This window comes from Dermacentor andersoni, chromosome 1 (genome assembly GCF_023375885.2).
Source record: "Dermacentor andersoni chromosome 1, qqDerAnde1_hic_scaffold, whole genome shotgun sequence".
Lineage (NCBI taxonomy): Eukaryota > Metazoa > Arthropoda > Arachnida > Ixodida > Ixodidae > Dermacentor > Dermacentor andersoni.
The window spans coordinates 407,527,568-407,541,872 of NC_092814.1; the positions used below are offsets into that span (position 1 = coordinate 407,527,568).

General features: G+C 50.3%; 1 long non-coding RNA gene across 1 annotated transcript in view; it reads left to right on the forward strand.

Annotated features, from left to right (window-relative positions):
- LOC140215181 (uncharacterized) overlaps positions 1–10,979 on the forward strand; it is a 38,116-nt gene extending 27,137 nt beyond the window's left edge. The window contains exon 2 of the long non-coding RNA XR_011892113.1: positions 10,776–10,979. This is a non-coding gene — a long non-coding RNA (uncharacterized lncRNA). The remainder of the gene's footprint in view (positions 1–10,775) is intronic.
- Positions 10,980–14,305: the final 3,326 nt, after the last annotated feature.

Sequence of the window (14,305 nt, forward strand, 5' to 3'; positions counted from 1 at the left end):
AACATGGTGCCACAGGAGTACCAGCCGACGTGCCCACTGAAAGATTCCGGGGATACCAGGCGTCTTATATCCACTTGAGGTGACGTTGATGGCGCTGGAAGCATCTTTCCCATCCTTCCTCGATAAAAGATGGCGCATGCGCGAAGATGTCAGTAGACTCACGCGCTGTGGTGACAATATCGGTCATAGCTTGATGTGTGCTGGCCATTTCTGCCGCACCCAGCAGGGAAATCTGCACGTAGAAAAGAAGCGGCTTGAACATGGTGCCACAGGAGGACCAGCCGACGTGCCCACTGAAAGATTCCGGGGATACCAGGCGTCTTATATCCACTTGAGGTGACGTTGATGGCGCAAGCCGAGGAAGCGGCCACAGCCCTCGCGCTCTCCCAAACAGAGGTTGAAGTCATAGTGACCGACTCCCAACAGGCGTGCCGCAACTTTGCTAGTGGCAGAATTCATAGCACTACGCTCCGGATCATCAATCAAAAGCCGCCAACGAGATCAGTCATGATCATCTGGGCGCCAGCTCATCAAGGCATTCCTGGCAACGAGGTCGCCAACCACGTGGCTCGAGATCTGACCCACCGAGCCGACGCCGAGGAATCTGAACCCGAGCGCATGCACCCTCTAGTCTCTTACCAAGACATCACACAACACTACAAGCTAACCCGCAGAACATATGCACCCCCACACAAGTCACTACCTAGAGAGCAGGAGCGATTCCTCCGAGCTCTACAGGTTAATACATTCCCCCACCCAACCAGAAATCACCTCATAGACCCTACAAAATTCTCTCCGCAATGCCGCTTCTGCGCAGAGCCCGGGTCCCTCTGGCACATAGTAGGGGGTTGCAGAGCGGCACCATTACATCCTCCGAACCCTTACCCCACTAACGAGCTTTGGGAGAGAGCCTTGGCCAGCTCCGACCTCGAGGATCAGCAACGGCTGATTACGAGGGCCCAGGACGCGGCCCGAGCTCAAGGCATTCTGGAATGAGGACGCCTCTCCGAAGCTTCATTCACCAAATAAAAATGTTTATTCTCTCTCTCTCTCTGGCGCTGGGAGCATCGTTGCCCATCCTTCCTCGATAAAAAATGGCTCATGTGCGAAGACGTCAGTAGACTCACGCGCTGTGGTGACAATATTGACACGTGTACTTATCTTTATCGGGCAACTACGTTTCGCCGCTTAACTGTAATCACACAGCGAGGGACGCGCCTGCATGTATCCGACGTTTCTGGAAAGTTATCGACGCTTCTATCCGCGTGTCTGTTGTCGCCGAACCTTGTGTTATCAGATTTCATCGCGTGACACGAATGGTGTCGAACTGTGTGGAAGACACGCGGGTCCCATCAGTTAATCTGGAACATTCGACGACTGATCTATAAAAGCCGACGCGCTTGACCCGCTAATCAGATTTCCGACGATCGCCGACTGTGTTCGCCGCTTTCGTTGTGCTAGAAGTGTAGCCTGTTTTGTGGGCACAAGTTTGCCCAATAAAAGTTAGTTTTCTCGTTCACAGTATTGCTACTGTGTTCTTCTACGTCACCACCACGTGACATCTGGTGGAGGTGCTTTTCGTCCATGTACAGGACGCCCCCGACAAGCCGTGATCCCAGCCCAGACCACAAACAGAACACCAACGTAGTCCCGGACCACCGAGCAAGCCGCCGTCTTCAACAGCTGCCCCCGGAGCACGGACTTCTACCTGAGAAGACCAAGAAGATTGTGGCCAAGGCAACCGCAATGGCAGCCCCAGCGTCCCCCATCGTGCTGCAGCAGCCCAGGGAACCACCAACGTTCCGCGGTTCCACATTTGAGGACCCGGAAACCTGGCTGGAAACGTATGAGAGGGTCGCTACGTTTAACAACTGGGCAAGCGACGACAAGCTACGACATGTCTATTTCGCATTGGAGGACGCCGCCAAGACGTGGTTCGAGAATCGAGAAGCCACCTTGACGACGTGGGACCTCTTCCGAAGCGGCTTCCTGCAAACATTTCAAAGCGTCGTGCGCAAAGAGCGAGCCCAAGCTCTACTGGAGACAAGAGCGCAGCTGCCGAATGAGACGATAGCGATTTTCACTGAGGAAATGAGCCGTCTGTTCCGCCACGCCGACCCAGAAATGTCCGAGGAGAAGAAAGTACGTCTACTGATGCGTGGTGTAAAGGAGGAACTTTTCGCCGGTATGGTAAGAAGCCCACCGAAGACCGTCGACGAGTTTCTTCGTGAGGCGACGAGCATCGAGAAGACACTGGAATTGCGGAACCGGCAATTTGACCGACGCACCAAGCCAACAAGCTACTCCGGAATTCAATCACTGGCCACGGACGATTTATGCGAGACCATCAGGGCCATCGTGCGCGAAGAACTGCGCAAGGTCTTGCCATCGTCGCAGCCTCAAGTGGCCTCGATCGCCGACATCGTGAAAGAAGAGGTGCACCGATCGCTAGGAGTTCCTGAGGTGCAACCACAATTACCGCAGCCCCAGCCAGAAGCGATGACTTACGCCGCCGTCGCACGCCGTCAAGCTCCCCCTCCGCGACAACGCCAGGGCCCTGTAACGCCACAATTCCGTCGTCCACCGCCGCCGCCGCCAGCACGCCCACCCGTCGCCCAGCGCACCTACGCGAGGAAGACGGATATTTGGCGCGCCCCCGATCACCGCCCGCTCTGCTACCACTGCGGCGAAGCCGGCCACGTGTACCGCCGATGCCCATACCGCGACCTGGGATTGCGAGGCTTCGCCGTGAACGCACAGCGCCCGAGGGAAGGTGAACGCCCTCGTGACATCGCCGACTACCTCGCCGCTACTCAGTGGAGCCCTCGACGACCGTCCCGTTCGCCGTCACCAGGCCGCTACCTGTCGCCGCAGCACCGACCATACACCGGCCCAGCCCGGGGCCGCTCTGCGAGCCCATATCCGGAAAACTAAAAACAGCAACCGATGGAGGTGCGGTTGCTGTTCGTCGAACTGACGAAGATCCTCCGCCGCCGACGAAGACGACGAAGAAACCATCTCGACGACCTAATGACGACACGCCGCCGTCCCGACGAAGTCAGGAAGCCAAGACTACACCGACGAAAGACTACTTGACGAAGCGACGTTCCAGCTTCAGTTCAACACGACGCAGCCGTGATCCGACGCCACGACCTAACTGCAATGCCAGACAAAGAACCACCGACCTTGACGTGCTTCTCGACGGCCACGCAGTCAATGCCTTAGTCGACACAGGGGCCGATTACTCCGTAATGAGTGGACACATTGCCGCCCAGTTGAAGAAGGTTAAGACTGTATGGGAGGGCCCCCAAATTCGGACCGCTGGAGGGCACCTCATTACGCCGACTGGAATCTGCACGGCAAGAATTACCATTCATGACCGGACTTACCCTGCCACCTTCGTTATCCTGCAACGGTGTTCACGAGACGTCATTCTCGGCATGGACTTCCTGAACCAACACGGCGCAATCATCGACCTGAAGTCGCAGTCAATAACGCTGTTGGAAGATCAAGCGATACCATCGGAGAGCCCTTGTAGTCAGCACGCCTTGAGTGTGCTCGAAGATCAAGTGAGCATCCCGCCTCGCTCCAGCATCGTTATTTCGGTCGGCACCGAAGCACCCGCTGACGTAGAAGGCGTCATCGAAGGCGACCAACGTCTACTACTCGACCGTGAAATTTGCGTCGCAAGAGGGATCGCTCGACTGCATGGAGGAAACACGAGAGTGTTGCTGACAAACTTCAGCCAGGAGTTCAAGCACATCAACAAGGGCACGACGATCGCATTCATCGAGGAAATTCAGGAAACCAGCGATGCTTTTGTCCTCTCGGATTCTGTTGCATCTACCCCGACGACCGCAGTTCCCGAGCCAGACTTCAACATAAATCCAAGTCTCCCCGTGATTAAGCAGCAACAGCTCAGAAGTCTGCTTCGACGATACAAAGACTGCTTTTCGACGTCATCAAGGATTCGACAAACACCAGTCGCAAAGCATCGCATAATCACCGAAGAGAGCGCTCGACCACTACGCCAGAGCCCTTACCGAGTTTCGACGCGAGAACGCGAAGCTATAAGACAACAAGTCGACGAAATGCTGCGCGACGACATCATCCAGCCGTCGAAAAGCCCGTGGGCGTCTCCAGTTGTTTTAGTGAAGAAAAAGGACGGAACCCTACGTTTCTGCGTCGATTATCGTCGACTGAACAAAATCACGAAGAAAGACGTATACCCCCTCCCACGGATAGACGACGCATTAGATCGGCTCTGCAATGCTAAATACTTCTCATCGATGGACCTCAAGTCTGGCTACTGGCAAATAGAAGTCGACGAAAGGGATCGCGAAAAGACCGCCTTCATCACGCCAGACGGCCTCTATGAATTCAAGGTTATGCCATTTGGACTGTGCTCGGCGCCTGCAACGTTCCAGCGCGTGATGGACACGGTTTTAGCAGGATTGAAGTGGCAGACCTGTCTTGTTTACTTGGATGACGTCGTCGTCTTCGCCGGAAATTTCGACGATCACCTTAAGCGGCTTGCGACAGTATTAGAGGCCATCAAGTCATCAGGGCTCACCCTGAAGCCGGAAAAGTGTCGCTTCGCTTACGATGAGCTTCTATTCCTAGGCCATGTCATCAGCAAATCTGGAGTGCGCCCCGACCCGCAAAAGACAGCTGCCATCGCAAAGTTCCCGCAGCCAATCGACAAGAAGGCAGTGCGCAGATTCCTTGGCATGTGTGCCTACTATAGGCGCTTTGTCAAGGACTTTTCGCGCATCGCGGAGCCGCTAACACATCTAACGAAATCTGATGTCGAGTTCAATTGGGAAACGCCGCAGGCCGACGCATTTCAAGAACTCAAACGACGCATGCAGTCGCCGCCGGTACTTGCACACTTCGACGAGGACGCCGATACTGAAATCCACACTGACGCCAGTAGCCTAGGCCTCGGTGCCGTCCTAGTCCAGAGGAAAGAAGGACTTGAACGGGTGATATCATATGCTAGCCGGTCGCTGTCAAAAGCGGAAAGCAATTATTCTACGACTGAAAAGGAATGCCTCGCCATCATTTGGGCTACAGCTAAATTCCGCCCTTACCTCTATGGCAGGCCATTCAAAGTCGTCATCGACCACCACGCGTTGTGTTGGCTAGCTAACTTAAAGGACCCTTCAGGACGGCTGGCGCGGTGGAGCCTCAGACTACAAGAATATGACGTAACGGTAATATACAAGTCCGGAAGAAAACACTCCGACGCCGACTGCTTATCACGCGCCCCAATCGATCCCCCGCCGCAAGACGACGTGGACGACGACGCCTTCCTTGGGATAATAAGCGCGGAAGACTTCACTAATCAGCAACGAGCAGACCCGGAGCTAAAATGCCTCGTCGAGTATTTGAAAGGGAAAACCGACGTTGTCCCTAGGGCATTTAAGCGCGTGTTGTCTTCGTTCACGCTACGAAACAACCTGCTCGTGAAGAAGAACTTCTCACCAGTCCACGCTAGCTACCTTCTTGTGGTGCCGTCAGCGCTCCGTCCAGAAATACTGCACGCCCTACACGACGATCCAACCGCTGGGCACCTCGGATTCTCCCGGACGCTGTCGAGGATACAGGAAAAGTATTACTGGCCGCGTCTGACCGCCGACGTCGCCCGTTACGTCAAGACATGCAGAGACTGTCAACGACGCAAGACACCACCGACAAGGCCAGCAGGATTACTACAGCCGATCGAACCTCCTCGTCGACCATTCCAGCAGATTGGGATGGATTTGTTGGGGCCGTTTCCGATGTCAACATCCAGGAATAAGTGGATCATCGTGGCGACGGACTATCTCACCCGCTTTGCTGAAACCAAAGCTCTACCAAAAGGCAGCGCAGCCGAAGTGGCGAAATTTTTCGTCGAGAACATCCTGCTGCGACATGGTGCCCCAGAAGTCCTCATCACCGACAGAGGAACTGCTTTTACAGCAGAGCTCACCCAAGCCATTCTGCAGTACAGCCAGACGAGCCACAGGAGGACAACTGCCTACCATCCGCAAACGAATGGTCTCACGGAGCGCCTGAACAAGACCCTCGCCGACATGCTAGCAATGTACGTCGACGTCGAGCACAAGACGTGGGACGCGGTCCTGCCGTATGTCACCTTCGCCTACAACACGGCGGTGCAAGAAACAACACAGATCACGCCATTCAAGTTGGTTTACGGCAGGAACCCGACGACGACGCTCGACGCCATGCTGCCGCACGTCACTGACGAGGAGAATCTTGACGTCGCTACCTATCTCCAGCGCGCCGAAGAAGCCCGACAGCTCGCCCGCCTACGGATCAAGACCCAGCAGCGTACCGACAGCCGACACTACAACCTCCGACGACGCTTCGTCGAGTACCAGCCCGGCGACCGTGTTTGGGTATGGACCCCGATACGCCGGCGAGGACTCAGTGAGAAGCTGCTGCGACGCTATTTCGGACCCTACAAGGTCATCCGACGTATTGGCGCACTAGACTATGAGGTCGTGCCAGACGGCATTTCGCACTCGCAGCGGCGCCGCGCACGATCTGAAGTGGTCCACGTGGTGCGCCTTAAGCCATTTTACGGACGCTGATGAACTTCCTTAGTTTGTTGTTTTCTTTGCTACGAGTGCTTTTCTTTGTTACTTTCGTTTGTTAGCTGCATCGGGTCGATGCTTTTTAAGAGGGGGGTAATGACACGTGTACTTATCTTTATCGGGCAACTACGTTTCGCCGCTTAACTGTAATCACACAGCGAGGGACGCGCCTGCATGTATCCGACGTTTCTGGAAAGTTATCGACGCTTCTATCCGCGTGTCTGTTGTCGCCGAACCTTGTGTTATCAGATTTCATCGCGTGACACGAATGGTGTCGAACTTTGTGGAAGACACGCGGGTCCCATCAGTTAATCTGGAACATTCGACGACTGATCTATAAAAGCCGACGCGCTTGACCCGCTAATCAGATTTCCGACGATCGCCGACTGTGTTCGCCGCTTTCGTTGTGCTAGAAGTGTAGCCTGTTTTGTGGGCACAAGTTCGCCCAATAAAAGTTAGTTTTCTCGTTCACAGTATTGCTACTGTGTTCTTCTACGTCACCACCACGTGACAATATCGGTCGTAGCTTGATGTGTGCTGGCCATTTCTGTCGCACCCAGCAGGGAAATCTGCATGTAGAAAAGAAGCGGCTTGAACATGGTGCCACAGGAGGACCAGCCGACGTGCCCACTCAGGTTGCCCCAATTCTCAGCAATATTTACCTGAGTAAGGTTGACAGCTGCTTAGAGAAAGCCTTAGGTGATAGCGTTATCAAGATATTTTGTTGCGTTGATGATTACCTGATTTTCTGCAATAGGGAAGATTTCGATCCCGCTGCTACCTCAGTAAGTGAGCAATTTAAACTTTATGGAGGAGGATTAAAGTTTACCAAGGAATTTCCTCAGCGACGCGTAATTCAGTTTCTTGACATTTCCTTGATCTTCGAACAAAATCCCGTTTGTTGGCAGTACTCCCCAAGATCTTCGAAGCCGTTGCTAAACTTTCAATCCAAGCATTCCAAAGTAGTAAAAAATGGAATTGCCATGTCGTGCCTTAAGTCTTCTCTCACCAGATCCTGCATGCACAAAATGAGCGCCAGTTTTAATGCGCAGGTCTGGCGCCTATTAGAAGCAGGTTATCCTAGTGTAGCAGTGGCCACTGTGGCTGAGCGCCTAAAGAAGTTGGTGTCAATGGGGACGGACGTGATTACAGAAAGCAGTAATAGCAAAAAAAGAATAGTGGCTATTCTGTACATTCATTCAGTGTCACACAGGCTTAAAAAAGTTGCAAGTAGATATGATGTTAATGTTGCTTTCACTGCTCCCAATAAGCTAGGTAAGATATGAGCTGTGGTACAGAGGAAGAAGGAGCAGGTAAAAGGCAAAAAAAGAACAGATATTTGTCCAGTGAAGCACAATAAGAACAACAGTTTTACTGAGTGTCGTATGGGTGTGGTTTATAAAATTCTCCTTAGCTGTGGCCAGTTCTACGTAGGGCAAACTGGACGGTGTATCAATGAGAGGCTAATGGAACATAAAAGGTCGTTAACTGGTGGATTGCCTTCTAATCTTTCCCTACATTGCCAAAATTGTAACTGCATGCCAGAGTTAGATGAATGCGCGATATTGTACAGGCATAAGAATGAAGATGCGCGTCTTATGGTAGAGGCATGGCATATCTATAATGGTGGAAGTGTGTGCATGAGTCAGCCTTCGATTACTTTACATAAGGAAGAGATTAAGTGCCTTAACAGTTATCTCTCACGTAGGTTGGCACATGTACCTGACTGACACATGGTGATACCATTCCTGAGCTTGCGCAGATGAGTTTTGTGTCTTTCTTTTTTCGCCTCAGTGCTGCCTTCAGTTGATAGTCGGCGTTCGTGTTGTCCACTTCTCTACTCTTGTGTCCTGTCTGCACACCTCACCTCTTTTTTCCATAATGAATCCTTACCAACTAGCTCAGCTTTCTGACGTCCCAAGTTTTTTTATAAAGAAATCCTTGAAAGACTCGGAAAGAGGGTGCTTCATGTCAGACCAGACATTTCGGCCACTTGGATGCTCCACCATGACAATGCCCCCGTCACACAGCCATCTTCATCAACCAGTTTTTGACAAAAAAAGGAATCCCAGTGATTCCTCAGGCCCCCTGTTCGCCTGGTCTTAGTCTGCATGACTCTTTTTGTTCCCCAGGATCAAACCCCACTCTTTGCACCATTTTGGTAATGTCGAGAGGGAAAGTAACCAAGGAGCTGAAGGCAATTCCAGTTTAAGCCTTTCAGCACTGTTACGGTGAGTGGAAACAAAGCCTCCACCATTGTATAGCTGCCCAAGGGAACTATTTTGAAGGGGATAACATTGATGTGTAAAAATAAAACAATTAAAAAAAGTTGCTCTCATTGCACATCTGCCATACCTTGTAGGTCTGGCCGGCCATGCTAGTCCCAGGGCAAAGTCCCCACGGAGGGCAGCCTTGGGCCAGTATAACGAAACTATTCCAATCTGTTTTTATTACAAATCGGCCATTAGTGCTGTGTGATAGGTCAAAATGGCTCGGGCTCTGCCTATTTGGGCATGGTGCCCGCCCGTGTGGGCTGGACTCTAACCATTCTGACCTGTCACAGAAGGTTACTGGTGGATTTGGAATAAAAACAAATTGGAATAGTTTTACGTTTTACTAGCCCAGATCACTGCCACCGATGTAAAGATCCACTCCTCCAGAGTTCTGGAGGGCAGTTATGGCATCTTGGAGGCCTGGACAGTCCCAGAGTATATGGTATGATGAAGCATGTCGAGCATTTGACCCTACCTGCCCCTTCTTTGCCGATAGATCCAGATCATGATTGGGCTGAGGCATCTACTGCCCAGCACAAGGGGCTACGGGAGATGATCCCACAAACGAAAAAAATTCAGCGGAACCCATCTTGTGATGACTGTCGACAATAATACATTTAATGTTAATTAAATCAATATTGCGACGCAACATATTGCCACCCTCGAAGTGAGTTATGTATGAGGAATATATTGCAGCTGGATTTCTCTTTCATGCTTCTTTAAGGACACTCGGCACCATTTTGTGTGCAAACACGAGAAATGTGTCATGCGGCAACCAGGCTCCTCCCTTGCGCTTCTTTCTGGACACGCTGCACCATCTAGTGGCACTGCGAAGAAGACCTTGCTTGAGAAGCGGGGCATGCCTGCGCATACTGAGAATTGTTCCCTCGCTTGGCGCACACTCAGTGGCACATACACAGTGGCACATACCCATGGTGCAGCTGGCTAAAGTGTGGGCGTGAAAGGTGTTCATTGAAAAGCGGCATTTGTAGTGATGCGTCCGGTTGCTGTCCTTGTGGAACCTTTGTGATGTCGGCTTGATTCTGATCAGCATCAGAGAAACTTAAGGGATCTTTCTTGTCATTGTAAAGAAGCACATTCCCCGTGACACATACCTAGTTATCCAAGTTGGCATCAAAGACATTCATTGAGGAGCGGCACATACCTACTGGCACCTACCCAGTGGCCCACGTTGTCATCAATGACGCTCATTGGAGACCAGCACAGACTGAGTGGCACATACCGAGTGCTCTAAGCAGGCATCAGAGTTTCTTCAAACAGCGGTACATACCCAGTCCCGCATTTACAGCGACCCATGTCGGCATGAAAGAGGTTCGTTAAAGAGCATTGAGGTATGTGCACATTGCCACACGCTCAGTGACCCAAGCTGGCCCGATGGTAGGTGTCCCATTACCTCAGTACAGCAGCCTGATGTGCTACCCAGTGACTCGGGTAGGCGGGAAAACGATTCGATACAAACATCCCTTGGAAAGTGTGTGAAGTGTCCTAAGAATGCCAACACATTAAAAAGCTGCAGCGCTGTAAACCTTAGTATGTGTTTTGCAATAAAACAACTTGCTTACTAGAATGTCCCCAGACCCTATTATTGGTTATAAGCATGGATGCGGCTGTGAGCCAGCTTTAAAAGTATAAAGCTGTGTGGCACGTGGTCCAAAGTCTATGCTTCGATTGGTGATGCATCGAAGTGAGTGAGGCTTGCAAAGTTCCCGCATAGGAAGTGATGCCCAAGCTGTGGTTTGCACTGCGGGACTGGACGACTTCCTACTGCATGCTGCTGATGTCATAGTGCCCTTATACCTCACTGATGATGCAGTTGTCATGAGCATATTGGCAGTGGACAGCCTCACTGATGACAACTGATGGTGATACAATGGTGCAGCCTGCCCAGGTTGTGTTTATGCAGGTGGCCACTCAGTCTCTACGGCGCTTTGCTGTTGTGAAGGACCTGCCGCTAAGCACTTAGATGCTGCAGAGGAAGATGTTGGCAAGGCTCGTGTGAAGCAAGCAAAGCTGACTAATTATGGAATTTCTCTGAAATGGTGAAAGTGACATGCTTTCATTTGGATTAAAATGTTTAAGTCTTCCTCTTTCCTTTTTGCACTTACAAGAATCATCAGCTACAAATGGCAGTAAAATTTTCTTCTAAGTAGGTTGGACTGCATGTTGCCATGTGAACACTGTGCTCATCATTGACTTGTTTTTTTCTGTGTTGATTTAACAGCATCTCCACGTGCCTTGACAGTGAAGTTGTTTTATTGCTTTGTTTTAAATAACTTCTAATATAATTTTCTTAGATCAACACATCCCTGTCGGTAATTGCATACTTTGCTTGTGCAAGTGTAGCCATAGCCAGGAGTAGTGGCTACACTCTACAAACAATTTGCTTCTTTTGTGGCTTATCTTGTCCCCAAACAATAATTGGAAGCTACCTTGCATAAATTTCTATTTTCCAATGTTGTGCTCCCCACACTTTCAGGTAATGAACGGCATGCAAGCATCAGCATGTCATGGCAGTCCTTGTGAAAGTGGCTAGTGCGGAGGGTTAAATAAACGAAATGCATGCAAGGTAGATGATTGTTGTTTTGGGACAAGATAACCCCCAAAGGATGGATGCTTGGGCACATTAGTATTGCAGTGGTGAATGTCGAAGTGCAAAACACACAAATGCAGAGTGCTGCGGTATTCAGCTGCATCTCAGTGTGTTTCACACTCTTCCGTTTAGTAATAAGCCCCAAGGGTTAAACATTATTTAGTGTATTCAGCCACTCGCATCCACTGTCATTAGCCTACTGGGACCAAAATATGTGGTAAGCACTGTTAACAGAAGAACAAGATGGCGTCTCTCCTATCATCATCGTTTTCATTAGAGTTCTATTTAAGGAAAAGCAGCTGGGCAGCCATGGCATTGGTATCGATTGTTTACAAGCAGAATAAGGCATGACACACTAGCAGCTCCTGTTCTGCCTTTTCCTCTGTTTTGCAATTTGTTGCCCATTATGGTCACTTGGTCAATTCTTAAGTTACATGAAGAAAGTGTTAGTTGAGGGCGCATGTTGTAGAACACAGCTAGCTTGATAGTCTGTCTTGATAAGTGAGTTGGTGCTTGGTGAACAGGAAAAGCAACGAGGGAAGCAAGCTGGTTTTGTTCCTTCAGCGGCACTGAGCAAAATGCAGATGTGAACACTGTGCACATGCACTATGGTGGTGGATGTACGAGATTCACCAATTGTGTCCTTGTTGATGGTCACAGGCAGAGCACCTTTCAATGTATACATGCTGCAGTCCTTACAAAGTGTCCCGTGTTGTGGTGCCAGTGTCGCAGAATGTCAGTGAACTGTCGTAACATGGAAAAGTGACTGTTGCTTCATCGCTGCACGCAATAAAGCAACCGTCACTTCGTCATGTAAGCTGATGTGATGTTTTGTGGTAGCTTCCACTAAAAGAGCACTTGCACACTGTTCAGGGCTGGGCAGTGTTGAAGGTACATGATTTCTTAACCTAAGATATCTGAAGTGGTATGAGCCTTCAATCTTACTCGAATACGTTGTACCGGGTGTCAACTGCTGGTGGCATTGCATGAAGTATTAGTGCCAAAGGTCAAATAAACTTAAAGTTGCTGGTCTCATCAACATATGCTTGCCCCAATACTTGCCTGAAGCTTCCCCTGTATTAATACTTTGAGACTCTTTACTTTATGACCATTCGGTGGATTGATGAGTGCTTGGTTATGGCAAAAATAGGTCATTGTCAGAAAAGGAAGTGAGAGCACAAATGCATGCCTTGCCCCATGTCCCTTCCCCGACAGACACCAGTACGTCCCCTCTGTCTTTGTTGTGTGACAGTATGACATGCCTCGTGTGGTCAACAGAAAATACAGTTGGCAACCTGTACTAAAGCTGCAGACCAGTCAATAGAAGACGTGTTCATTCCCAAAAGAACCTGCAGCCCTTAAAGGGGCCCTGACCACCCCTTGAGTTTGGCGAGCAAACACATTTTGCGGGTAGAGGGCAGAGCAGTGAGCATTCCAGCCATGCTTTGTAGTTATACATGGAACTGCACAAAGGCACAAAAGGACAGCTCCTCTTTTCAAAGGGTGGACTCCTCCTCATAATTTTTGAAGCTGCTGGCTAGCTGCCAGGCCATAGCAACTCGGACATCAGTCACCGGGTGGTTGCTTTTGACCACATATTACACCTTTCCAGAAAGCAGTTCGAGCACTTCTTCACTACCTGAAGGACTTGAGTGCCCGACTATAGACATCCTGCACCTAACTTAGTGCATGTGAAAGTGCGATAGACTCATGTTTTCTCTCTTTCACTCCCCCTCCCCATGTGTAGGGTAGCAAACTGGACTCAGTCTGGTTAATATCCCTGCCTTTCCTTCCTCCCTACTCTCTCTCTACACCTTCCCAGATCTATCAAGGATAAGAAAACGGGGAAGCAACATTAATGCATCTTGACTATTCCTGCCTATCTCTGGCAACTTTGTCAGAAGCCCATTTTTAAAGTTAACTGTTAGTGTGGCACAAAAAAAGATATTGCCAGTTTCACCCGAAGGCAAAGCATTCAAAGCGATAGCAGGGTTCAGTGTCGCACTTGATTTCCTCGCACGATGTTGTAACAGTCTGCGGAGGCGATGCAGTGCAATTCAGAGCACAAGTCAACTGCTGCTGTGCATCAGGAACAACGGCCTGGCGCGATGATGAATGCCGGCAGCAGCGTTACAAGCCTTGCACCTTGTTGGTGATGAGTTGTGACTGCCAGAAAACCGTTAGCTTTTATCAGTGCCCAATGAAAGAATTCGATAGATTTAGCTTGATGTTTGTTTGTGCCACTCAGATCAGCGTATGCACTATGGTGTGGTATGCACACAACTCCTCGGCAGGAACGCTAATGCGTGCGCACACAATGCTCATGCCAGTAGCAGAAGCCAGAATGTTGCTCTGGCTCCGGCAAAGCCGATTGAGCAGAACGTAATGGTGTGTCCACTTGGCTTCGTTGTTTTTTGCAGCAAAATACACTGTGCCTCTCTGGAAACCTTCCAAGCCTCTGTGCACGGGTCAAGCATGCACCATAAATACTAGGGTAGCATGGTGGCGAAGCAGTTCTGCCAACGCTGGCGATTTGAGAGGGAACTTTCTTTGCCTTTTCTCCTGTACTTTGTGGGTGCTGGCTGCTGCTGTCTTGCACAATGGGTCAGGGCTTGAACTGTTCTGATTTTCTATGTGGTAGTGGTGGTTGGCTGAGCTCGGATAAACACAATGGTTTAGAACACAAGCACATGCTGACTTTAAATGCAAAGTAGAATAGTGTTGTTATGCAACGAGAACTGACTTGGAAGCTGAGTGCAAACTTGTTCATGAACACAAATCCAAGTGTAATTGATAAGCAGTGATGAGATGGCAGCAGA